Source organism: Garra rufa, chromosome 1 (genome assembly GCF_049309525.1).
Source record: "Garra rufa chromosome 1, GarRuf1.0, whole genome shotgun sequence".
NCBI classification, from domain to species: Eukaryota; Metazoa; Chordata; class Actinopteri; order Cypriniformes; family Cyprinidae; genus Garra; species Garra rufa.
The window spans coordinates 88,926,125-88,947,122 of record NC_133361.1 but is presented as its reverse complement, the minus strand read 5'-3'; the positions used below and the strand labels follow the sequence as shown (position 1 = coordinate 88,947,122).

At 39.7% G+C, this 20,998-nt stretch overlaps 27 non-coding genes and 1 pseudogene across 27 annotated transcripts; all 28 read left to right on the top strand.

Annotated features, from left to right (window-relative positions):
* The first annotated feature begins 677 nt into the window (after nt 1-677).
* Nucleotides 678-796, top strand: LOC141318369 (5S ribosomal RNA). Its single transcript, XR_012352689.1, has one exon. It is a non-coding gene; the product is annotated as a 5S ribosomal RNA (ribosomal RNA).
* An 801-nt stretch (nt 797-1,597) lies between these two features.
* Nucleotides 1,598-1,716, top strand: LOC141311576 (5S ribosomal RNA). Its single transcript, XR_012349041.1, has one exon. It is a non-coding gene; the product is annotated as a 5S ribosomal RNA (ribosomal RNA).
* Nucleotides 1,717-2,517: 801 nt separating this feature from the next.
* Nucleotides 2,518-2,636, top strand: LOC141319151 (5S ribosomal RNA). The gene has a single exon (XR_012353424.1). It is a non-coding gene; the product is annotated as a 5S ribosomal RNA (ribosomal RNA).
* An 801-nt stretch (nt 2,637-3,437) lies between these two features.
* On the top strand, nt 3,438-3,556 carry LOC141319140 (5S ribosomal RNA). Its single transcript, XR_012353413.1, has one exon. It is a non-coding gene; the product is annotated as a 5S ribosomal RNA (ribosomal RNA).
* An 84-nt stretch (nt 3,557-3,640) lies between these two features.
* Nucleotides 3,641-3,759, top strand: LOC141297293 (5S ribosomal RNA). The gene has a single exon (XR_012341353.1). It is a non-coding gene; the product is annotated as a 5S ribosomal RNA (ribosomal RNA).
* Nucleotides 3,760-4,560: 801 nt separating this feature from the next.
* On the top strand, nt 4,561-4,679 carry LOC141319128 (5S ribosomal RNA). The gene has a single exon (XR_012353402.1). It is a non-coding gene; the product is annotated as a 5S ribosomal RNA (ribosomal RNA).
* Nucleotides 4,680-4,763: 84 nt separating this feature from the next.
* On the top strand, nt 4,764-4,882 carry LOC141319116 (5S ribosomal RNA). Its single transcript, XR_012353391.1, has one exon. It is a non-coding gene; the product is annotated as a 5S ribosomal RNA (ribosomal RNA).
* An 801-nt stretch (nt 4,883-5,683) lies between these two features.
* Nucleotides 5,684-5,802, top strand: LOC141311565 (5S ribosomal RNA). Its single transcript, XR_012349030.1, has one exon. It is a non-coding gene; the product is annotated as a 5S ribosomal RNA (ribosomal RNA).
* An 801-nt stretch (nt 5,803-6,603) lies between these two features.
* On the top strand, nt 6,604-6,722 carry LOC141319105 (5S ribosomal RNA). The gene has a single exon (XR_012353380.1). It is a non-coding gene; the product is annotated as a 5S ribosomal RNA (ribosomal RNA).
* An 801-nt stretch (nt 6,723-7,523) lies between these two features.
* Nucleotides 7,524-7,642, top strand: LOC141319093 (5S ribosomal RNA). Its single transcript, XR_012353369.1, has one exon. It is a non-coding gene; the product is annotated as a 5S ribosomal RNA (ribosomal RNA).
* An 84-nt stretch (nt 7,643-7,726) lies between these two features.
* LOC141297204 (5S ribosomal RNA) lies at nt 7,727-7,845 on the top strand. Its single transcript, XR_012341339.1, has one exon. It is a non-coding gene; the product is annotated as a 5S ribosomal RNA (ribosomal RNA).
* Nucleotides 7,846-8,646: 801 nt separating this feature from the next.
* Nucleotides 8,647-8,765, top strand: LOC141318335 (5S ribosomal RNA). The gene has a single exon (XR_012352656.1). It is a non-coding gene; the product is annotated as a 5S ribosomal RNA (ribosomal RNA).
* Nucleotides 8,766-8,849: 84 nt separating this feature from the next.
* On the top strand, nt 8,850-8,968 carry LOC141319081 (5S ribosomal RNA). Its single transcript, XR_012353358.1, has one exon. It is a non-coding gene; the product is annotated as a 5S ribosomal RNA (ribosomal RNA).
* Nucleotides 8,969-9,769: 801 nt separating this feature from the next.
* Nucleotides 9,770-9,888, top strand: LOC141346261 (5S ribosomal RNA; annotated as a pseudogene).
* An 801-nt stretch (nt 9,889-10,689) lies between these two features.
* LOC141318368 (5S ribosomal RNA) lies at nt 10,690-10,808 on the top strand. The gene has a single exon (XR_012352688.1). It is a non-coding gene; the product is annotated as a 5S ribosomal RNA (ribosomal RNA).
* Nucleotides 10,809-11,609: 801 nt separating this feature from the next.
* On the top strand, nt 11,610-11,728 carry LOC141311554 (5S ribosomal RNA). The gene has a single exon (XR_012349019.1). It is a non-coding gene; the product is annotated as a 5S ribosomal RNA (ribosomal RNA).
* Nucleotides 11,729-12,529: 801 nt separating this feature from the next.
* Nucleotides 12,530-12,648, top strand: LOC141319070 (5S ribosomal RNA). Its single transcript, XR_012353347.1, has one exon. It is a non-coding gene; the product is annotated as a 5S ribosomal RNA (ribosomal RNA).
* An 801-nt stretch (nt 12,649-13,449) lies between these two features.
* Nucleotides 13,450-13,568, top strand: LOC141319059 (5S ribosomal RNA). Its single transcript, XR_012353336.1, has one exon. It is a non-coding gene; the product is annotated as a 5S ribosomal RNA (ribosomal RNA).
* Nucleotides 13,569-13,652: 84 nt separating this feature from the next.
* On the top strand, nt 13,653-13,771 carry LOC141297082 (5S ribosomal RNA). Its single transcript, XR_012341328.1, has one exon. It is a non-coding gene; the product is annotated as a 5S ribosomal RNA (ribosomal RNA).
* Nucleotides 13,772-14,572: 801 nt separating this feature from the next.
* LOC141318333 (5S ribosomal RNA) lies at nt 14,573-14,691 on the top strand. The gene has a single exon (XR_012352655.1). It is a non-coding gene; the product is annotated as a 5S ribosomal RNA (ribosomal RNA).
* Nucleotides 14,692-15,492: 801 nt separating this feature from the next.
* Nucleotides 15,493-15,611, top strand: LOC141319047 (5S ribosomal RNA). Its single transcript, XR_012353325.1, has one exon. It is a non-coding gene; the product is annotated as a 5S ribosomal RNA (ribosomal RNA).
* An 84-nt stretch (nt 15,612-15,695) lies between these two features.
* LOC141319034 (5S ribosomal RNA) lies at nt 15,696-15,814 on the top strand. The gene has a single exon (XR_012353313.1). It is a non-coding gene; the product is annotated as a 5S ribosomal RNA (ribosomal RNA).
* An 801-nt stretch (nt 15,815-16,615) lies between these two features.
* Nucleotides 16,616-16,734, top strand: LOC141319373 (5S ribosomal RNA). The gene has a single exon (XR_012353632.1). It is a non-coding gene; the product is annotated as a 5S ribosomal RNA (ribosomal RNA).
* An 801-nt stretch (nt 16,735-17,535) lies between these two features.
* Nucleotides 17,536-17,654, top strand: LOC141318367 (5S ribosomal RNA). Its single transcript, XR_012352687.1, has one exon. It is a non-coding gene; the product is annotated as a 5S ribosomal RNA (ribosomal RNA).
* Nucleotides 17,655-18,455: 801 nt separating this feature from the next.
* LOC141311532 (5S ribosomal RNA) lies at nt 18,456-18,574 on the top strand. Its single transcript, XR_012348997.1, has one exon. It is a non-coding gene; the product is annotated as a 5S ribosomal RNA (ribosomal RNA).
* Nucleotides 18,575-19,375: 801 nt separating this feature from the next.
* On the top strand, nt 19,376-19,494 carry LOC141319022 (5S ribosomal RNA). The gene has a single exon (XR_012353302.1). It is a non-coding gene; the product is annotated as a 5S ribosomal RNA (ribosomal RNA).
* Nucleotides 19,495-20,295: 801 nt separating this feature from the next.
* LOC141319011 (5S ribosomal RNA) lies at nt 20,296-20,414 on the top strand. Its single transcript, XR_012353292.1, has one exon. It is a non-coding gene; the product is annotated as a 5S ribosomal RNA (ribosomal RNA).
* Nucleotides 20,415-20,498: 84 nt separating this feature from the next.
* LOC141296960 (5S ribosomal RNA) lies at nt 20,499-20,617 on the top strand. Its single transcript, XR_012341317.1, has one exon. It is a non-coding gene; the product is annotated as a 5S ribosomal RNA (ribosomal RNA).
* Nucleotides 20,618-20,998: the final 381 nt, after the last annotated feature.

Below are 20,998 nucleotides of genomic sequence, written 5' to 3'. Positions count from 1 at the left end.
ATTTTATTACTCTTAACATTTTAAGTGTATGTGTCTTTAATAAATGGATGGTTGGCCTGTCATGTGACTAGACACATGACAGGAAGCAGGAAGTACAACTGTATAAGAGAGCAGCATGACAAACAAAGGACAGTCACCAAACTGTTGGATTGAGGAGTTGCTAATTTTAGAGCTCACCTTTCCATTCACCACCTGCAAACTTTGGATTACACTTTCTGTGGATTGTATATACACTGGTGGACACTCACATTGGACTTATCAACACACTGGGGTTCTTGGACTGTTTTTAGGGTATGGACAAATGAACTGTATTCTTTTAACAGAGTTTACCTGTTTTTAGGGTATGGACAAATGAACTGTATTCTTTTAACAGAGTTTACCTAGTTTTATCGTGTTGTTTTAAAGTCTTTTATGTGAACCTTGTAAATACACCAAATCTATTTAAACCAATTTTCTTTTATGTCTCATTCTTTTAACCACTAGTCATCTCTCACAGTTAAATCTGACCCCATTTTAGTCTTGTAACTCGGCTGATAAGGCCGATTGTTACACTTTTATGGGAGACCGCCTGGGAATACCAGGTGCTGTAAGCTTTTGCCTTTTCTTCACTATTTATATAATATGCTGGCTTTTACGGAGGCTGATCTTTAAATAGCCCACTTTTTGGAGCAACCCTCGCTTATGGCCATACCGCGCTGAGAGCGCCCGGTCTCGTCTGATCTCGGAAGCTAAGCAGCGTCGGGCCTGGTTAGTACTTGGATGGGAGACCGCCTGGGAATACCAGGTGCTGTAAGATTTTGCCTTTTCTTCACTATTTATATAATATGCTGGCTTTTAGAAAGACGTGTTTTACCGCTCTATTTATTACAATCATTTATATGTATTATAGAGTTTTAAGTGTTTTACATGTTTTTTAGGCCATTTTATTACTCTTAACATTTTAAGTGTATGTGTCTTTAATAAATGGATGGTTGGCCTGTCATGTGACTAGACAGATGACAGGAAGCAGGAAGTACAACTGCATAAGAGAGCAGCATGACAAACAAAGGACAGTCACCAAACTGTTGGATTGAGGAGTTGCTAATTTTAGAGCTCACCTTTCCATTCACCACCTGCAAACTTTGGATTACACTTTCTGTGGATTGTATATACACTGGTGGACACTCACATTGGACTTATCAACACACTGGGGTTCTTGGACTGTTTTTAGGGTATGGACAAATGAACTGTATTCTTTTAACAGAGTTTACCTGTTTTTAGGGTATGGACAAATGAACTGTATTCTTTTAACAGAGTTTACCTAGTTTTATCGTGTTGTTTTAAAGTCTTTTATGTGAACCTTGTAAATACACCAAATCTATTTAAACCAATTTTCTTTTATGTCTCATTCTTTTAACCACTAGTCATCTCTCACAGTTAAATCTGACCCCATTTTAGTCTTGTAACTCGGCTGATAAGGCCGATTGTTACACTTTTATGGGAGACCGCCTGGGAATACCAGGTGCTGTAAGCTTTTGCCTTTTCTTCACTATTTATATAATATGCTGGCTTTTACGGAGGCTGATCTTTAAATAGCCCACTTTTTGGATCAGCCCTCGCTTATGGCCATACCGCGCTGAGAGCGCCCGGTCTCGTCTGATCTCGGAAGCTAAGCAGCGTCGGGCCTGGTTAGTACTTGGATGGGAGACCGCCTGGGAATACCAGGTGCTGTAAGCTTTTGCCTTTTCTTCACTATTTATATAATATGCTGGCTTTTAGAAAGACGTGTTTTACCGCTCTATTTATTACAATCATTTACATGTATTATAGAGTTTTAAGTGTTTTACATGTTTTTTAGGCCATTTTATTACTCTTAACATTTTAAGTGTATGTGTCTTTAATAAATGGATGGTTGGCCTGTCATGTGACTAGACAGATGACAGGAAGCAGGAAGTACAACTGCATAAGAGAGCAGCATGACAAACAAAGGACAGTCACCAAACTGTTGGATTGAGGAGTTGCTAATTTTAGAGCTCACCTTTCCATTCACCACCTGCAAACTTTGGATTACACTTTCTGTGGATTGTATATACACTGGTGGACACTCACATTGGACTTATCAACACACTGGGGTTCTTGGACTGTTTTTAGGGTATGGACAAATGAACTGTATTCTTTTAACAGAGTTTACCTGTTTTTAGGGTATGGACAAATGAACTGTATTCTTTTAACAGAGTTTACCTAGTTTTATCGTGTTGTTTTAAAGTCTTTTATGTGAACCTTGTAAATACACCAAATCTATTTAAACCAATTTTCTTTTATGTCTCATTCTTTTAACCACTAGTCATCTCTCACAGTTAAATCTGACCCCATTTTAGTCTTGTAACTCGGCTGATAAGGCCGATTGTTACACTTTTATGGGAGACCGCCTGGGAATACCAGGTGCTGTAAGCTTTTGCCTTTTCTTCACTATTTATATAATATGCTGGCTTTTACGGAGGCTGATCTTTAAATAGCCCACTTTTTGGAGCAGCCCTCGCTTATGGCCATACCGCGCTGAGAGCGCCCGATCTCGTCTGATCTCGGAAGCTAAGCAGCGTCGGGCCTGGTTAGTACTTGGATGGGAGACCGCCTGGGAATACCAGGTGCTGTAAGCTTTTGCCTTTTCTTCACTATTTATATAATATGCTGGCTTTTAGAAAGACGTGTTTTACCGCTCTATTTATTACAATCATTTACATGTATTATAGAGTTTTAAGTGTTTTACATGTTTTTTAGGCCATTTTATTACTCTTAACATTTTAAGTGTATGTGTCTTTAATAAATGGATGGTTGGCCTGTCATGTGACTAGACAGATGACAGGAAGCAGGAAGTACAACTGCATAAGAGAGCAGCATGACAAACAAAGGACAGTCACCAAACTGTTGGATTGAGGAGTTGCTAATTTTAGAGCTCACCTTTCCATTCACCACCTGCAAACTTTGGATTACACTTTCTGTGGATTGTATATACACTGGTGGACACTCACATTGGACTTATCAACACACTGGGGTTCTTGGACTGTTTTTAGGGTATGGACAAATGAACTGTATTCTTTTAACAGAGTTTACCTGTTTTTAGGGTATGGACAAATGAACTGTATTCTTTTAACAGAGTTTACCTAGTTTTATCGTGTTGTTTTAAAGTCTTTTATGTGAACCTTGTAAATACACCAAATCTATTTAAACCAATTTTCTTTTATGTCTCATTCTTTTAACCACTAGTCATCTCTCACAGTTAAATCTGACCCCATTTTAGTCTTGTAACTCGGCTGATAAGGCCGATTGTTACACTTTTATGGGAGACCGCCTGGGAATACCAGGTGCTGTAAGCTTTTGCCTTTTCTTCACTATTTATATAATATGCTGGCTTTTACGGAGGCTGATCTTTAAATAGCCCACTTTTTGGAGCAGCCCTCGCTTATGGCCATACCGCGCTGAGAGCGCCCGATCTCGTCTGATCTCGGAAGCTAAGCAGCGTCGGGCCTGGTTAGTACTTGGATGGGAGACCGCCTGGGAATACCAGGTGCTGTAAGCTTTTGCCTTTTCTTCACTATTTATATAATATGCTGGCTTTTACGGAGGCTGATATTTAAATAGCCCACTTTTTGGAACAGCCCTCGCTTATGGCCATACCACGCTGAGAGCGCCCGATCTCGTCTGATCTCGGAAGCTAAGCAGCGTCGGGCCTGGTTAGTACTTGGATGGGAGACCGCCTGGGAATACCAGGTGCTGTAAGCTTTTGCCTTTTCTTCACTATTTATATAATATGCTGGCTTTTAGAAAGACGTGTTTTATCGCTCTATTTATTACAATCATTTACATGTATTATAGAGTTTTAAGTGTTTTACATGTTTTTTAGGCCATTTTATTACTCTTAACATTTTAAGTGTATGTGTCTTTAATAAATGGATGGTTGGCCTGTCATGTGACTAGACACATGACAGGAAGCAGGAAGTACAACTGTATAAGAGAGCAGCATGACAAACAAAGGACAGTCACCAAACTGTTGGATTGAGGAGTTGCTAATTTTAGAGCTCACCTTTCCATTCACCACCTGCAAACTTTGGATTACACTTTCTGTGGATTGTATATACACTGGTGGACACTCACATTGGACTTATCAACACACTGGGGTTCTTGGACTGTTTTTAGGGTATGGACAAATGAACTGTATTCTTTTAACAGAGTTTACCTGTTTTTAGGGTATGGACAAATGAACTGTATTCTTTTAACAGAGTTTACCTAGTTTTATCGTGTTGTTTTAAAGTCTTTTATGTGAACCTTGTAAATACACCAAATCTATTTAAACCAATTTTCTTTTATGTCTCATTCTTTTAACGACTAGTCATCTCTCACAGTTAAATCTGACCCCATTTTAGTCTTGTTACTCGGCTGATAAGGCCGATTGTTACACTTTTATGGGAGACCGCCTGGGAATACCAGGTGCTGTAAGCTTTTGCCTTTTCTTCACTATTTATATAATATGCTGGCTTTTACGGAGGCTGATCTTTAAATAGCCCACTTTTTGGAGCAGCCCTCGCTTATGGCCATACCGCGCTGAGAGCGCCCGATCTCGTCTGATCTCGGAAGCTAAGCAGCGTCGGGCCTGGTTAGTACTTGGATGGGAGACCGCCTGGGAATACCAGGTGCTGTAAGCTTTTGCCTTTTCTTCACTATTTATATAATATGCTGGCTTTTACGGAGGCTGATCTTTAAATAGCCCACTTTTTGGAGCAGCCCTCGCTTATGGCCATACCGCGCTGAGAGCGCCCGATCTCGTCTGATCTCGGAAGCTAAGCAGCGTCGGGCCTGGTTAGTACTTGGATGGGAGACCGCCTGGGAATACCAGGTGCTGTAAGCTTTTGCCTTTTCTTCACTATTTATATAAAATGCTGGCTTTTAGAAAGACGTGTTTTACCGCTCTATTTATTACAATCATTTACATGTATTATAGAGTTTTAAGTGTTTTACATGTTTTTTAGGCCATTTTATTACTCTTAACATTTTAAGTGTATGTGTCTTTAATAAATGGATGGTTGGCCTGTCATGTGACTAGACACATGACAGGAAGCAGTAAGTACAACTGTATAAGAGAGCAGCATGACAAACAAAGGACAGTCACCAAACTGTTGGATTGAGGAGTTGCTAATTTTAGAGCTCACCTTTCCATTCACCACCTGCAAACTTTGGATTACACTTTCTGTGGATTGTATATACACTGGTGGACACTCACATTGGACTTATCAACACACTGGGGTTCTTGGACTGTTTTTAGGGTATGGACAAATGAACTGTATTCTTTTAACAGAGTTTACCTGTTTTTAGGGTATGGACAAATGAACTGTATTCTTTTAACAGAGTTTACCTAGTTTTATCGTGTTGTTTTAAAGTCTTTTATGTGAACCTTGTAAATACACCAAATCTATTTAAACCAATTTTCTTTTATGTCTCATTCTTTTAACCACTAGTCATCTCTCACAGTTAAATCTGACCCCATTTTAGTCTTGTAACTCGGCTGATAAGGCCGATTGTTACACTTTTATGGGAGACCGCCTGGGAATACCAGGTGCTGTAAGCTTTTGCCTTTTCTTCACTATTTATATAATATGCTGGCTTTTACGGAGGCTGATCTTTAAATAGCCCACTTTTTGGATCAGCCCTCGCTTATGGCCATACCGCGCTGAGAGCGCCCGGTCTCGTCTGATCTCGGAAGCTAAGCAGCGTCGGGCCTGGTTAGTACTTGGATGGGAGACCGCCTGGGAATACCAGGTGCTGTAAGCTTTTGCCTTTTCTTCACTATTTATATAATATGCTGGCTTTTAGAAAGACGTGTTTTACCGCTCTATTTATTACAATCATTTACATGTATTATAGAGTTTTAAGTGTTTTACATGTTTTTTAGGCCATTTTATTACTCTTAACATTTTAAGTGTATGTGTCTTTAATAAATGGATGGTTGGCCTGTCATGTGACTAGACAGATGACAGGAAGCAGGAAGTACAACTGCATAAGAGAGCAGCATGACAAACAAAGGACAGTCACCAAACTGTTGGATTGAGGAGTTGCTAATTTTAGAGCTCACCTTTCCATTCACCACCTGCAAACTTTGGATTACACTTTCTGTGGATTGTATATACACTGGTGGACACTCACATTGGACTTATCAACACACTGGGGTTCTTGGACTGTTTTTAGGGTATGGACAAATGAACTGTATTCTTTTAACAGAGTTTACCTGTTTTTAGGGTATGGACAAATGAACTGTATTCTTTTAACAGAGTTTACCTAGTTTTATCGTGTTGTTTTAAAGTCTTTTATGTGAACCTTGTAAATACACCAAATCTATTTAAACCAATTTTCTTTTATGTCTCATTCTTTTAACCACTAGTCATCTCTCACAGTTAAATCTGACCCCATTTTAGTCTTGTAACTCGGCTGATAAGGCCGATTGTTACACTTTTATGGGAGACCGCCTGGGAATACCAGGTGCTGTAAGCTTTTGCCTTTTCTTCACTATTTATATAATATGCTGGCTTTTACGGAGGCTGATCTTTAAATAGCCCACTTTTTGGAGCAGCCCTCGCTTATGGCCATACCGCGCTGAGAGCGCCCGATCTCGTCTGATCTCGGAAGCTAAGCAGCGTCGGGCCTGGTTAGTACTTGGATGGGAGACCGCCTGGGAATACCAGGTGCTGTAAGCTTTTGCCTTTTCTTCACTATTTATATAATATGCTGGCTTTTAGAAAGACGTGTTTTACCGCTCTATTTATTACAATCATTTACATGTATTATAGAGTTTTAAGTGTTTTACATGTTTTTTAGGCCATTTTATTACTCTTAACATTTTAAGTGTATGTGTCTTTAATAAATGGATGGTTGGCCTGTCATGTGACTAGACAGATGACAGGAAGCAGGAAGTACAACTGCATAAGAGAGCAGCATGACAAACAAAGGACAGTCACCAAACTGTTGGATTGAGGAGTTGCTAATTTTAGAGCTCACCTTTCCATTCACCACCTGCAAACTTTGGATTACACTTTCTGTGGATTGTATATACACTGGTGGACACTCACATTGGACTTATCAACACACTGGGGTTCTTGGACTGTTTTTAGGGTATGGACAAATGAACTGTATTCTTTTAACAGAGTTTACCTGTTTTTAGGGTATGGACAAATGAACTGTATTCTTTTAACAGAGTTTACCTAGTTTTATCGTGTTGTTTTAAAGTCTTTTATGTGAACCTTGTAAATACACCAAATCTATTTAAACCAATTTTCTTTTATGTCTCATTCTTTTAACCACTAGTCATCTTTCACAGTTAAATCTGACCCCATTTTAGTCTTGTAACTCGGCTGATAAGGCCGATTGTTACACTTTTATGGGAGACCGCCTGGGAATACCAGGTGCTGTAAGCTTTTGCCTTTTCTTCACTATTTATATAATATGCTGGCTTTTACGGAGGCTGATCTTTAAATAGCCCACTTTTTGGAGCAGCCCTCGCTTATGGCCATACCGCGCTGAGAGCGCCCGATCTCGTCTGATCTCGGAAGCTAAGCAGCGTCGGGCCTGGTTAGTACTTGGATGGGAGACCGCCTGGGAATACCAGGTGCTGTAAGCTTTTGCCTTTTCTTCACTATTTATATAATATGCTGGCTTTTACGGAGGCTGATATTTAAATAGCCCACTTTTTGGAACAGCCCTCGCTTATGGCCATACCACGCTGAGAGCGCCCGATCTCGTCTGATCTCGGAAGCTAAGCAGCGTCGGGCCTGGTTAGTACTTGGATGGGAGACCGCCTGGGAATACCAGGTGCTGTAAGCTTTTGCCTTTTCTTCACTATTTATATAATATGCTGGCTTTTAGAAAGACGTGTTTTACCGCTCTATTTATTACAATCATTTACATGTATTATAGAGTTTTAAGTGTTTTACATGTTTTTTAGGCCATTTTATTACTCTTAACATTTTAAGTGTATGTGTCTTTAATAAATGGATGGTTAGCCTGTCATGTGACTAGACACATGACAGGAAGCAGTAAGTACAACTGTATAAGAGAGCAGCATGACAAACAAAGGACAGTCACCAAACTGTTGGATTGAGGAGTTGCTAATTTTAGAGCTCACCTTTCCATTCACCACCTGCAAACTTTGGATTACACTTTCTGTGGATTGTATATACACTGGTGGACACTCACATTGGACTTATCAACACACTGGGGTTCTTGGACTGTTTTTAGGGTATGGACAAATGAACTGTATTCTTTTAACAGAGTTTACCTGTTTTTAGGGTATGGACAAATGAACTGTATTCTTTTAACAGAGTTTACCTAGTTTTATCGTGTTGTTTTAAAGTCTTTTATGTGAACCTTGTAAATACACCAAATCTATTTAAACCAATTTTCTTTTATGTCTCATTCTTTTAACCACTAGTCATCTCTCACAGTTAAATCTGACCCCATTTTAGTCTTGTAACTCGGCTGATAAGGCCGATTGTTACACTTTTATGGGAGACCGCCTGGGAATACCAGGTGCTGTAAGCTTTTGCCTTTTCTTCACTATTTATATAATATGCTGGCTTTTACGGAGGCTGATCTTTAAATAGCCCACTTTTTGGAGCAGCCCTCGCTTATGGCCATACCGCGCTGAGAGCGCCCGGTCTCGTCTGATCTCGGAAGCTAAGCAGAGTCGGGCCTGGTTAGTACTTGGATGGGAGACCGCCTGGGAATACCAGGTGCTGTAAGCTTTTGCCTTTTCTTCACTATTTATATAATATGCTGGCTTTTACGGAGGCTGATCTTTAAATAGCCCACTTTTTGGAGCAGCCCTCGCTTATGGCCATACCGCGCTGAGAGCGCCCGATCTCGTCTGATCTCGGAAGCTAAGCAGCGTCGGGCCTGGTTAGTACTTGGATGGGAGACCGCCTGGGAATACCAGGTGCTGTAAGCTTTTGCCTTTTCTTCACTATTTATATAAAATGCTGGCTTTTAGAAAGACGTGTTTTACCGCTCTATTTATTACAATCATTTACATGTATTATAGAGTTTTAAGTGTTTTACATGTTTTTTAGGCCATTTTATTACTCTTAACATTTTAAGTGTATGTGTCTTTAATAAATGGATGGTTGGCCTGTCATGTGACTAGACACATGACAGGAAGCAGTAAGTACAACTGTATAAGAGAGCAGCATGACAAACAAAGGACAGTCACCAAACTGTTGGATTGAGGAGTTGCTAATTTTAGAGCTCACCTTTCCATTCACCACCTGCAAACTTTGGATTACACTTTCTGTGGATTGTATATACACTGGTGGACACTCACATTGGACTTATCAACACACTGGGGTTCTTGGACTGTTTTTAGGGTATGGACAAATGAACTGTATTCTTTTAACAGAGTTTACCTGTTTTTAGGGTATGGACAAATGAACTGTATTCTTTTAACAGAGTTTACCTAGTTTTATCGTGTTGTTTTAAAGTCTTTTATGTGAACCTTGTAAATACACCAAATCTATTTAAACCAATTTTCTTTTATGTCTCATTCTTTTAACCACTAGTCATCTCTCACAGTTAAATCTGACCCCATTTTAGTCTTATAACTCGGCTGATAAGGCCGATTGTTACACTTTTATGGGAGACCGCCTGGGAATACCAGGTGCTGTAAGCTTTTGCCTTTTCTTCACTATTTATATAATATGCTGGCTTTTACGGAGGCTGATCTTTAAATAGCCCACTTTTTGGAGCAGCCCTCGCTTATGGCCATACCGCGCTGAGAGCGCCCGGTCTCGTCTGATCTCAGAAGCTAAGCAGCTTCTGGCCTGGTTAGTACTTGGATGGGAGACCGCCTGGGAATACCAGGTGCTGTAAGCTTTTGCCTTTTCTTCACTATTTATATAATATGCTGGCTTTTAGAAAGAAGTGTTTTACCGCTCTATTTATTACAATCATTTACATGTATTATAGAGTTTTAAGTGTTTTACATGTTTTTTAGGCCATTTTATTACTCTTAACATTTTAAGTGTATGTGTCTTTAATAAATGGATGGTTGGCCTGTCATGTGACTAGACACATGACAGGAAGCAGGAAGTACAACTGTATAAGAGAGCAGCATGACAAACAAAGGACAGTCACCAAACTGTTGGATTGAGGAGTTGCTAATTTTAGAGCTCACCTTTCCATTCACCACCTGCAAACTTTGGATTACACTTTCTGTGGATTGTATATACACTGGTGGACACTCACATTGGACTTATCAACACACTGGGGTTCTTGGACTGTTTTTAGGGTATGGACAAATGAACTGTATTCTTTTAACAGAGTTTACCTGTTTTTAGGGTATGGACAAATGAACTGTATTCTTTTAACAGAGTTTACCTAGTTTTATCGTGTTGTTTTAAAGTCTTTTATGTGAACCTTGTAAATACACCAAATCTATTTAAACCAATTTTCTTTTATGTCTCATTCTTTTAACCACTAGTCATCTCTCACAGTTAAATCTGACCCCATTTTAGTCTTGTAACTCGGCTGATAAGGCCGATTGTTACACTTTTATGGGAGACCGCCTGGGAATACCAGGTGCTGTAAGCTTTTGCCTTTTCTTCACTATTTATATAATATGCTGGCTTTTACGGAGGCTGATCTTTAAATAGCCCACTTTTTGGAGCAACCCTCGCTTATGGCCATACCGCGCTGAGAGCGCCCGGTCTCGTCTGATCTCGGAAGCTAAGCAGCGTCGGGCCTGGTTAGTACTTGGATGGGAGACCGCCTGGGAATACCAGGTGCTGTAAGATTTTGCCTTTTCTTCACTATTTATATAATATGCTGGCTTTTAGAAAGACGTGTTTTACCGCTCTATTTATTACAATCATTTACATGTATTATAGAGTTTTAAGTGTTTTACATGTTTTTTAGGCCATTTTATTACTCTTAACATTTTAAGTGTATGTGTCTTTAATAAATGGATGGTTGGCCTGTCATGTGACTAGACAGATGACAGGAAGCAGGAAGTACAACTGCATAAGAGAGCAGCATGACAAACAAAGGACAGTCACCAAACTGTTGGATTGAGGAGTTGCTAATTTTAGAGCTCACCTTTCCATTCACCACCTGCAAACTTTGGATTACACTTTCTGTGGATTGTATATACACTGGTGGACACTCACATTGGACTTATCAACACACTGGGGTTCTTGGACTGTTTTTAGGGTATGGACAAATGAACTGTATTCTTTTAACAGAGTTTACCTGTTTTTAGGGTATGGACAAATGAACTGTATTCTTTTAACAGAGTTTACCTAGTTTTATCGTGTTGTTTTAAAGTCTTTTATGTGAACCTTGTAAATACACCAAATCTATTTAAACCAATTTTCTTTTATGTCTCATTCTTTTAACCACTAGTCATCTCTCACAGTTAAATCTGACCCCATTTTAGTCTTGTAACTCGGCTGATAAGGCCGATTGTTACACTTTTATGGGAGACCGCCTGGGAATACCAGGTGCTGTAAGCTTTTGCCTTTTCTTCACTATTTATATAATATGCTGGCTTTTACGGAGGCTGATCTTTAAATAGCCCACTTTTTGGATCAGCCCTCGCTTATGGCCATACCGCGCTGAGAGCGCCCGGTCTCGTCTGATCTCGGAAGCTAAGCAGCGTCGGGCCTGGTTAGTACTTGGATGGGAGACCGCCTGGGAATACCAGGTGCTGTAAGCTTTTGCCTTTTCTTCACTATTTATATAATATGCTGGCTTTTAGAAAGACGTGTTTTACCGCTCTATTTATTACAATCATTTACATGTATTATAGAGTTTTAAGTGTTTTACATGTTTTTTAGGCCATTTTATTACTCTTAACATTTTAAGTGTATGTGTCTTTAATAAATGGATGGTTGGCCTGTCATGTGACTAGACAGATGACAGGAAGCAGGAAGTACAACTGCATAAGAGAGCAGCATGACAAACAAAGGACAGTCACCAAACTGTTGGATTGAGGAGTTGCTAATTTTAGAGCTCACCTTTCCATTCACCACCTGCAAACTTTGGATTACACTTTCTGTGGATTGTATATACACTGGTGGACACTCACATTGGACTTATCAACACACTGGGGTTCTTGGACTGTTTTTAGGGTATGGACAAATGAACTGTATTCTTTTAACAGAGTTTACCTGTTTTTAGGGTATGGACAAATGAACTGTATTCTTTTAACAGAGTTTACCTAGTTTTATCGTGTTGTTTTAAAGTCTTTTATGTGAACCTTGTAAATACACCAAATCTATTTAAACCAATTTTCTTTTATGTCTCATTCTTTTAACCACTAGTCATCTCTCACAGTTAAATCTGACCCCATTTTAGTCTTGTAACTCGGCTGATAAGGCCGATTGTTACACTTTTATGGGAGACCGCCTGGGAATACCAGGTGCTGTAAGCTTTTGCCTTTTCTTCACTATTTATATAATATGCTGGCTTTTACGGAGGCTGATCTTTAAATAGCCCACTTTTTGGAGCAGCCCTCGCTTATGGCCATACCGCGCTGAGAGCGCCCGATCTCGTCTGATCTCGGAAGCTAAGCAGCGTCGGGCCTGGTTAGTACTTGGATGGGAGACCGCCTGGGAATACCAGGTGCTGTAAGCTTTTGCCTTTTCTTCACTATTTATATAATATGCTGGCTTTTAGAAAGACGTGTTTTACCGCTCTATTTATTACAATCATTTACATGTATTATAGAGTTTTAAGTGTTTTACATGTTTTTTAGGCCATTTTATTACTCTTAACATTTTAAGTGTATGTGTCTTTAATAAATGGATGGTTGGCCTGTCATGTGACTAGACAGATGACAGGAAGCAGGAAGTACAACTGCATAAGAGAGCAGCATGACAAACAAAGGACAGTCACCAAACTGTTGGATTGAGGAGTTGCTAATTTTAGAGCTCACCTTTCCATTCACCACCTGCAAACTTTGGATTACACTTTCTGTGGATTGTATATACACTGGTGGACACTCACATTGGACTTATCAACACACTGGGGTTCTTGGACTGTTTTTAGGGTATGGACAAATGAACTGTATTCTTTTAACAGAGTTTACCTGTTTTTAGGGTATGGACAAATGAACTGTATTCTTTTAACAGAGTTTACCTAGTTTTATCGTGTTGTTTTAAAGTCTTTTATGTGAACCTTGTAAATACACCAAATCTATTTAAACCAATTTTCTTTTATGTCTCATTCTTTTAACCACTAGTCATCTCTCACAGTTAAATCTGACCCCATTTTAGTCTTGTAACTCGGCTGATAAGGCCGATTGTTACACTTTTATGGGAGACCGCCTGGGAATACCAGGTGCTGTAAGCTTTTGCCTTTTCTTCACTATTTATATAATATGCTGGCTTTTACGGAGGCTGATCTTTAAATAGCCCACTTTTTGGAGCAGCCCTCGCTTATGGCCATACCGCGCTGAGAGCGCCCGATCTCGTCTGATCTCGGAAGCTAAGCAGCGTCGGGCCTGGTTAGTACTTGGATGGGAGACCGCCTGGGAATACCAGGTGCTGTAAGCTTTTGCCTTTTCTTCACTATTTATATAATATGCTGGCTTTTACGGAGGCTGATATTTAAATAGCCCACTTTTTGGAACAGCCCTCGCTTATGGCCATACCACGCTGAGAGCGCCCGATCTCGTCTGATCTCGGAAGCTAAGCAGCGTCGGGCCTGGTTAGTACTTGGATGGGAGACCGCCTGGGAATACCAGGTGCTGTAAGCTTTTGCCTTTTCTTCACTATTTATATAATATGCTGGCTTTTAGAAAGACGTGTTTTACCGCTCTATTTATTACAATCATTTACATGTATTATAGAGTTTTAAGTGTTTTACATGTTTTTTAGGCCATTTTATTACTCTTAACATTTTAAGTGTATGTGTCTTTAATAAATGGATGGTTGGCCTGTCATGTGACTAGACACATGACAGGAAGCAGTAAGTACAACTGTATAAGAGAGCAGCATGACAAACAAAGGACAGTCACCAAACTGTTGGATTGAGGAGTTGCTAATTTTAGAGCTCACCTTTCCATTCACCACCTGCAAACTTTGGATTACACTTTCTGTGGATTGTATATACACTGGTGGACACTCACATTGGACTTATCAACACACTGGGGTTCTTGGACTGTTTTTAGGGTATGGACAAATGAACTGTATTCTTTTAACAGAGTTTACCTGTTTTTAGGGTATGGACAAATGAACTGTATTCTTTTAACAGAGTTTACCTAGTTTTATCGTGTTGTTTTAAAGTCTTTTATGTGAACCTTGTAAATACACCAAATCTATTTAAACCAATTTTCTTTTATGTCTCATTCTTTTAACCACTAGTCATCTCTCACAGTTAAATCTGACCCCATTTTAGTCTTGTAACTCGGCTGATAAGGCCGATTGTTACACTTTTATGGGAGACCGCCTGGGAATACCAGGTGCTGTAAGCTTTTGCCTTTTCTTCACTATTTATATAATATGCTGGCTTTTACGGAGGCTGATCTTTAAATAGCCCACTTTTTGGAGCAGCCCTCGCTTATGGCCATACCGCGCTGAGAGCGCCCGGTCTCGTCTGATCTCGGAAGCTAAGCAGAGTCGGGCCTGGTTAGTACTTGGATGGGAGACCGCCTGGGAATACCAGGTGCTGTAAGCTTTTGCCTTTTCTTCACTATTTATATAATATGCTGGCTTTTAGAAAGACGTGTTTTATCGCTCTATTTATTACAATCATTTACATGTATTATAGAGTTTTAAGTGTTTTACATGTTTTTTAGGCCATTTTATTACTCTTAACATTTTAAGTGTATGTGTCTTTAATAAATGGATGGTTGGCCTGTCATGTGACTAGACACATGACAGGAAGCAGGAAGTACAACTGTATAAGAGAGCAGCATGACAAACAAAGGACAGTCACCAAACTGTTGGATTGAGGAGTTGCTAATTTTAGAGCTCACCTTTCCATTCACCACCTGCAAACTTTGGATTACACTTTCTGTGGATTGTATATACACTGGTGGACACTCACATTGGACTTATCAACACACTGGGGTTCTTGGACTGTTTTTAGGGTATGGACAAATGAACTGTATTCTTTTAACAGAGTTTACCTGTTTTTAGGGTATGGACAAATGAACTGTATTCTTTTAACAGAGTTTACCTAGTTTTATCGTGTTGTTTTAAAGTCTTTTATGTGAACCTTGTAAATACACCAAATCTATTTAAACCAATTTTCTTTTATGTCTCATTCTTTTAACGACTAGTCATCTCTCACAGTTAAATCTGACCCCATTTTAGTCTTGTTACTCGGCTGATAAGGCCGATTGTTACACTTTTATGGGAGACCGCCTGGGAATACCAGGTGCTGTAAGCTTTTGCCTTTTCTTCACTATTTATATAATATGCTGGCTTTTACGGAGGCTGATCTTTAAATAGCCCACTTTTTGGAGCAGCCCTCGCTTATGGCCATACCGCGCTGAGAGCGCCCGATCTCGTCTGATCTCGGAAGCTAAGCAGCGTCGGGCCTGGTTAGTACTTGGATGGGAGACCGCCTGGGAATACCAGGTGCTGTAAGCTTTTGCCTTTTCTTCACTATTTATATAATATGCTGGCTTTTACGGAGGCTGATCTTTAAATAGCCCACTTTTTGGAGCAGCCCTCGCTTATGGCCATACCGCGCTGAGAGCGCCCGATCTCGTCTGATCTCGGAAGCTAAGCAGCGTCGGGCCTGGTTAGTACTTGGATGGGAGACCGCCTGGGAATACCAGGTGCTGTAAGCTTTTGCCTTTTCTTCACTATTTATATAAAATGCTGGCTTTTAGAAAGACGTGTTTTACCGCTCTATTTATTACAATCATTTACATGTATTATAGAGTTTTAAGTGTTTTACATGTTTTTTAGGCCATTTTATTACTCTTAACATTTTAAGTGTATGTGTCTTTAATAAATGGATGGTTGGCCTGTCATGTGACTAGACACATGACAGGAAGCAGTAAGTACAACTGTATAAGAGAGCAGCATGACAAACAAAGGACAGTCACCAAACTGTTGGATTGAGGAGTTGCTAATTTTAGAGCTCACCTTTCCATTCACCACCTGCAAACTTTGGATTACACTTTCTGTGGATTGTATATACACTGGTGGACACTCACATTGGACTTATCAACACACTGGGGTTCTTGGACTGTTTTTAGGGTATGGACAAATGAACTGTATTCTTTTAACAGAGTTTACCTGTTTTTAGGGTATGGACAAATGAACTGTATTCTTTTAACAGAGTTTACCTAGTTTTATCGTGTTGTTTTAAAGTCTTTTATGTGAACCTTGTAAATACACCAAATCTATTTAAACCAATTTTCTTTTATGTCTCATTCTTTTAACCACTAGTCATCTCTCACAGTTAAATCTGACCCCATTTTAGTCTTATAACTCGGCTGATAAGGCCGATTGTTACACTTTTATGGGAGACCGCCTGGGAATACCAGGTGCTGTAAGCTTTTGCCTTTTCTTCACTATTTATATAATATGCTGGCTTTTACGGAGGCTGATCTTTAAATAGCCCACTTTTTGGAGCAGCCCTCGCTTATGGCCATACCGCGCTGAGAGCGCCCGGTCTCGTCTGATCTCAGAAGCTAAGCAGCGTCTGGCCTGGTTAGTACTTGGATGGGAGACCGCCTGGGAATACCAGGTGCTGTAAGCTTTTGCCTTTTCTTCACTATTTATATAATATGCTGGCTTTTAGAAAGAAGTGTTTTACCGCTCTATTTATTACAATCATTTACATGTATTATAGAGTTTTAAGTGTTTTACATGTTTTTTAGGCCATTTTATTACTCTTAACATTTTAAGTGTATGTGTCTTTAATAAATGGATGGTTGGCCTGTCATGTGACTAGACACATGACAGGAAGCAGGAAGTACAACTGTATAAGAGAGCAGCATGACAAACAAAGGACAGTCACCAAACTGTTGGATTGAGGAGTTGCTAATTTTAGAGCTCACCTTTCCATTCACCACCTGCAAACTTTGGATTACACTTTCTGTGGATTGTATATACACTGGTGGACACTCACATTGGACTTATCAACACACTGGGGTTCTTGGACTGTTTTTAGGGTATGGACAAATGAACTGTATTCTTTTAACAGAGTTTACCTGTTTTTAGGGTATGGACAAATGAACTGTATTCTTTTAACAGAGTTTACCTAGTTTTATCGTGTTGTTTTAAAGTCTTTTATGTGAACCTTGTAAATACACCAAATCTATTTAAACCAATTTTCTTTTATGTCTCATTCTTTTAACCACTAGTCATCTCTCACAGTTAAATCTGACCCCATTTTAGTCTTGTAACTCGGCTGATAAGGCCGATTGTTACACTTTTATGGGAGACCGCCTGGGAATACCAGGTGCTGTAAGCTTTTGCCTTTTCTTCACTATTTATATAATATGCTGGCTTTTACGGAGGCTGATCTTTAAATAGCCCACTTTTTGGAGCAACCCTCGCTTATGGCCATACCGCGCTGAGAGCGCCCGGTCTCGTCTGATCTCGGAAGCTAAGCAGCGTCGGGCCTGGTTAGTACTTGGATGGGAGACCGCCTGGGAATACCAGGTGCTGTAAGATTTTGCCTTTTCTTCACTATTTATATAATATGCTGGCTTTTAGAAAGACGTGTTTTACCGCTCTATTTATTACAATCATTTACATGTATTATAGAGTTTTAAGTGTTTTACATGTTTTTTAGGCCATTTTATTACTCTTAACATTTTAAGTGTATGTGTCTTTAATAAATGGATGGTTGGCCTGTCATGTGACTAGACAGATGACAGGAAGCAGGAAGTACAACTGCATAAGAGAGCAGCATGACAAACAAAGGACAGTCACCAAACTGTTGGATTGAGGAGTTGCTAATTTTAGAGCTCACCTTTCCATTCACCACCTGCAAACTTTGGATTACACTTTCTGTGGATTGTATATACACTGGTGGACACTCACATTGGACTTATCAACACACTGGGGTTCTTGGACTGTTTTTAGGGTATGGACAAATGAACTGTATTCTTTTAACAGAGTTTACCTGTTTTTAGGGTATGGACAAATGAACTGTATTCTTTTAACAGAGTTTACCTAGTTTTATCGTGTTGTTTTAAAGTCTTTTATGTGAACCTTGTAAATACACCAAATCTATTTAAACCAATTTTCTTTTATGTCTCATTCTTTTAACCACTAGTCATCTCTCACAGTTAAATCTGACCCCATTTTAGTCTTGTAACTCGGCTGATAAGGCCGATTGTTACACTTTTATGGGAGACCGCCTGGGAATACCAGGTGCTGTAAGCTTTTGCCTTTTCTTCACTATTTATATAATATGCTGGCTTTTACGGAGGCTGATCTTTAAATAGCCCACTTTTTGGATCAGCCCTCGCTTATGGCCATACCGCGCTGAGAGCGCCCGGTCTCGTCTGATCTCGGAAGCTAAGCAGCGTCGGGCCTGGTTAGTACTTGGATGGGAGACCGCCTGGGAATACCAGGTGCTGTAAGCTTTTGCCTTTTCTTCACTATTTATATAATATGCTGGCTTTTAGAAAGACGTGTTTTACCGCTCTATTTATTACAATCATTTACATGTATTATAGAGTTTTAAGTGTTTTACATGTTTTTTAGGCCATTTTATTACTCTTAACATTTTAAGTGTATGTGTCTTTAATAAATGGATGGTTGGCCTGTCATGTGACTAGACACATGACAGGAAGCAGGAAGTACAACTGTATAAGAGAGCAGCATGACAAACAAAGGACAGTCACCAAACTGTTGGATTGAGGAGTTGCTAATTTTAGAGCTCACCTTTCCATTCACCACCTGCAAACTTTGGATTACACTTTCTGTGGATTGTATATACACTGGTGGACACTCACATTGGACTTATCAACACACTGGGGTTCTTGGACTGTTTTTAGGGTATGGACAAATGAACTGTATTCTTTTAACAGAGTTTACCTGTTTTTAGGGTATGGACAAATGAACTGTATTCTTTTAACAGAGTTTACCTAGTTTTATCGTGTTGTTTTAAAGTCTTTTATGTGAACCTTGTAAATACACCAAATCTATTTAAACCAATTTTCTTTTATGTCTCATTCTTTTAACCACTAGTCATCTCTCACAGTTAAATCTGACCCCATTTTAGTCTTGTAACTCGGCTGATAAGGCCGATTGTTACACTTTTATGGGAGACCGCCTGGGAATACCAGGTGCTGTAAGCTTTTGCCTTTTCTTCACTATTTATATAATATGCTGGCTTTTACGGAGGCTGATCTTTAAATAGCCCACTTTTTGGAGCAGCCCTCGCTTATGGCCATACCGCGCTGAGAGCGCCCGATCTCGTCTGATCTCGGAAGCTAAGCAGCGTCGGGCCTGGTTAGTACTTGGATGGGAGACCGCCTGGGAATACCAGGTGCTGTAAGCTTTTGCCTTTTCTTCACTATTTATATAATATGCTGGCTTTTAGAAAGACGTGTTTTACCGCTCTATTTATTACAATCATTTACATGTATTATAGAGTTTTAAGTGTTTTACATGTTTTTTAGGCCATTTTATTACTCTTAACATTTTAAGTGTATGTGTCTTTAATAAATGGATGGTTGGCCTGTCATGTGACTAGACAGATGACAGGAAGCAGGAAGTACAACTGCATAAGAGAGCAGCATGACAAACAAAGGACAGTCACCAAACTGTTGGATTGAGGAGTTGCTAATTTTAGAGCTCACCTTTCCATTCACCACCTGCAAACTTTGGATTACACTTTCTGTGGATTGTATATACACTGGTGGACACTCACATTGGACTTATCAACACACTGGGGTTCTTGGACTGTTTTTAGGGTATGGACAAATGAACTGTATTCTTTTAACAGAGTTTACCTGTTTTTAGGGTATGGACAAATGAACTGTATTCTTTTAACAGAGTTTACCTAGTTTTATCGTGTTGTTTTAAAGTCTTTTATGTGAACCTTGTAAATACACCAAATCTATTTAAACCAATTTTCTTTTATGTCTCATTCTTTTAACCACTAGTCATCTCTCACAGTTAAATCTGACCCCATTTTAGTCTTGTAACTCGGCTGATAAGGCCGATTGTTACACTTTTATGGGAGACCGCCTGGGAATACCAGGTGCTGTAAGCTTTTGCCTTTTCTTCACTATTTATATAATATGCTGGCTTTTACGGAGGCTGATCTTTAAATAGCCCACTTTTTGGAGCAGCCCTCGCTTATGGCCATACCGCGCTGAGAGCGCCCGATCTCGTCTGATCTCGGAAGCTAAGCAGCGTCGGGCCTGGTTAGTACTTGGATGGGAGACCGCCTGGGAATACCAGGTGCTGTAAGCTTTTGCCTTTTCTTCACTATTTATATAATATGCTGGCTTTTACGGAGGCTGATATTTAAATAGCCCACTTTTTGGAACAGCCCTCGCTTATGGCCATACCACGCTGAGAGCGCCCGATCTCGTCTGATCTCGGAAGCTAAGCAGCGTCGGGCCTGGTTAGTACTTGGATGGGAGACCGCCTGGGAATACCAGGTGCTGTAAGCTTTTGCCTTTTCTTCACTATTTATATAATATGCTGGCTTTTAGAAAGACGTGTTTTACCGCTCTATTTATTACAATCATTTACATGTATTATAGAGTTTTAAGTGTTTTACATGTTTTTTAGGCCATTTTATTACTCTTAACATTTTAAGTGTATGTGTCTTTAATAAATGGATGGTTGGCCTGTCATGTGACTAGACACATGACAGGAAGCAGTAAGTACAACTGTATAAGAGAGCAGCATGACAAACAAAGGACAGTCACCAAACTGTTGGATTGAGGAGTTGCTAATTTTAGAGCTCACCTTTCCATTCACCACCTGCAAACTTTGGATTACACTTTCTGTGGATTGTATATACACTGGTGGACACTCACATTGGACTT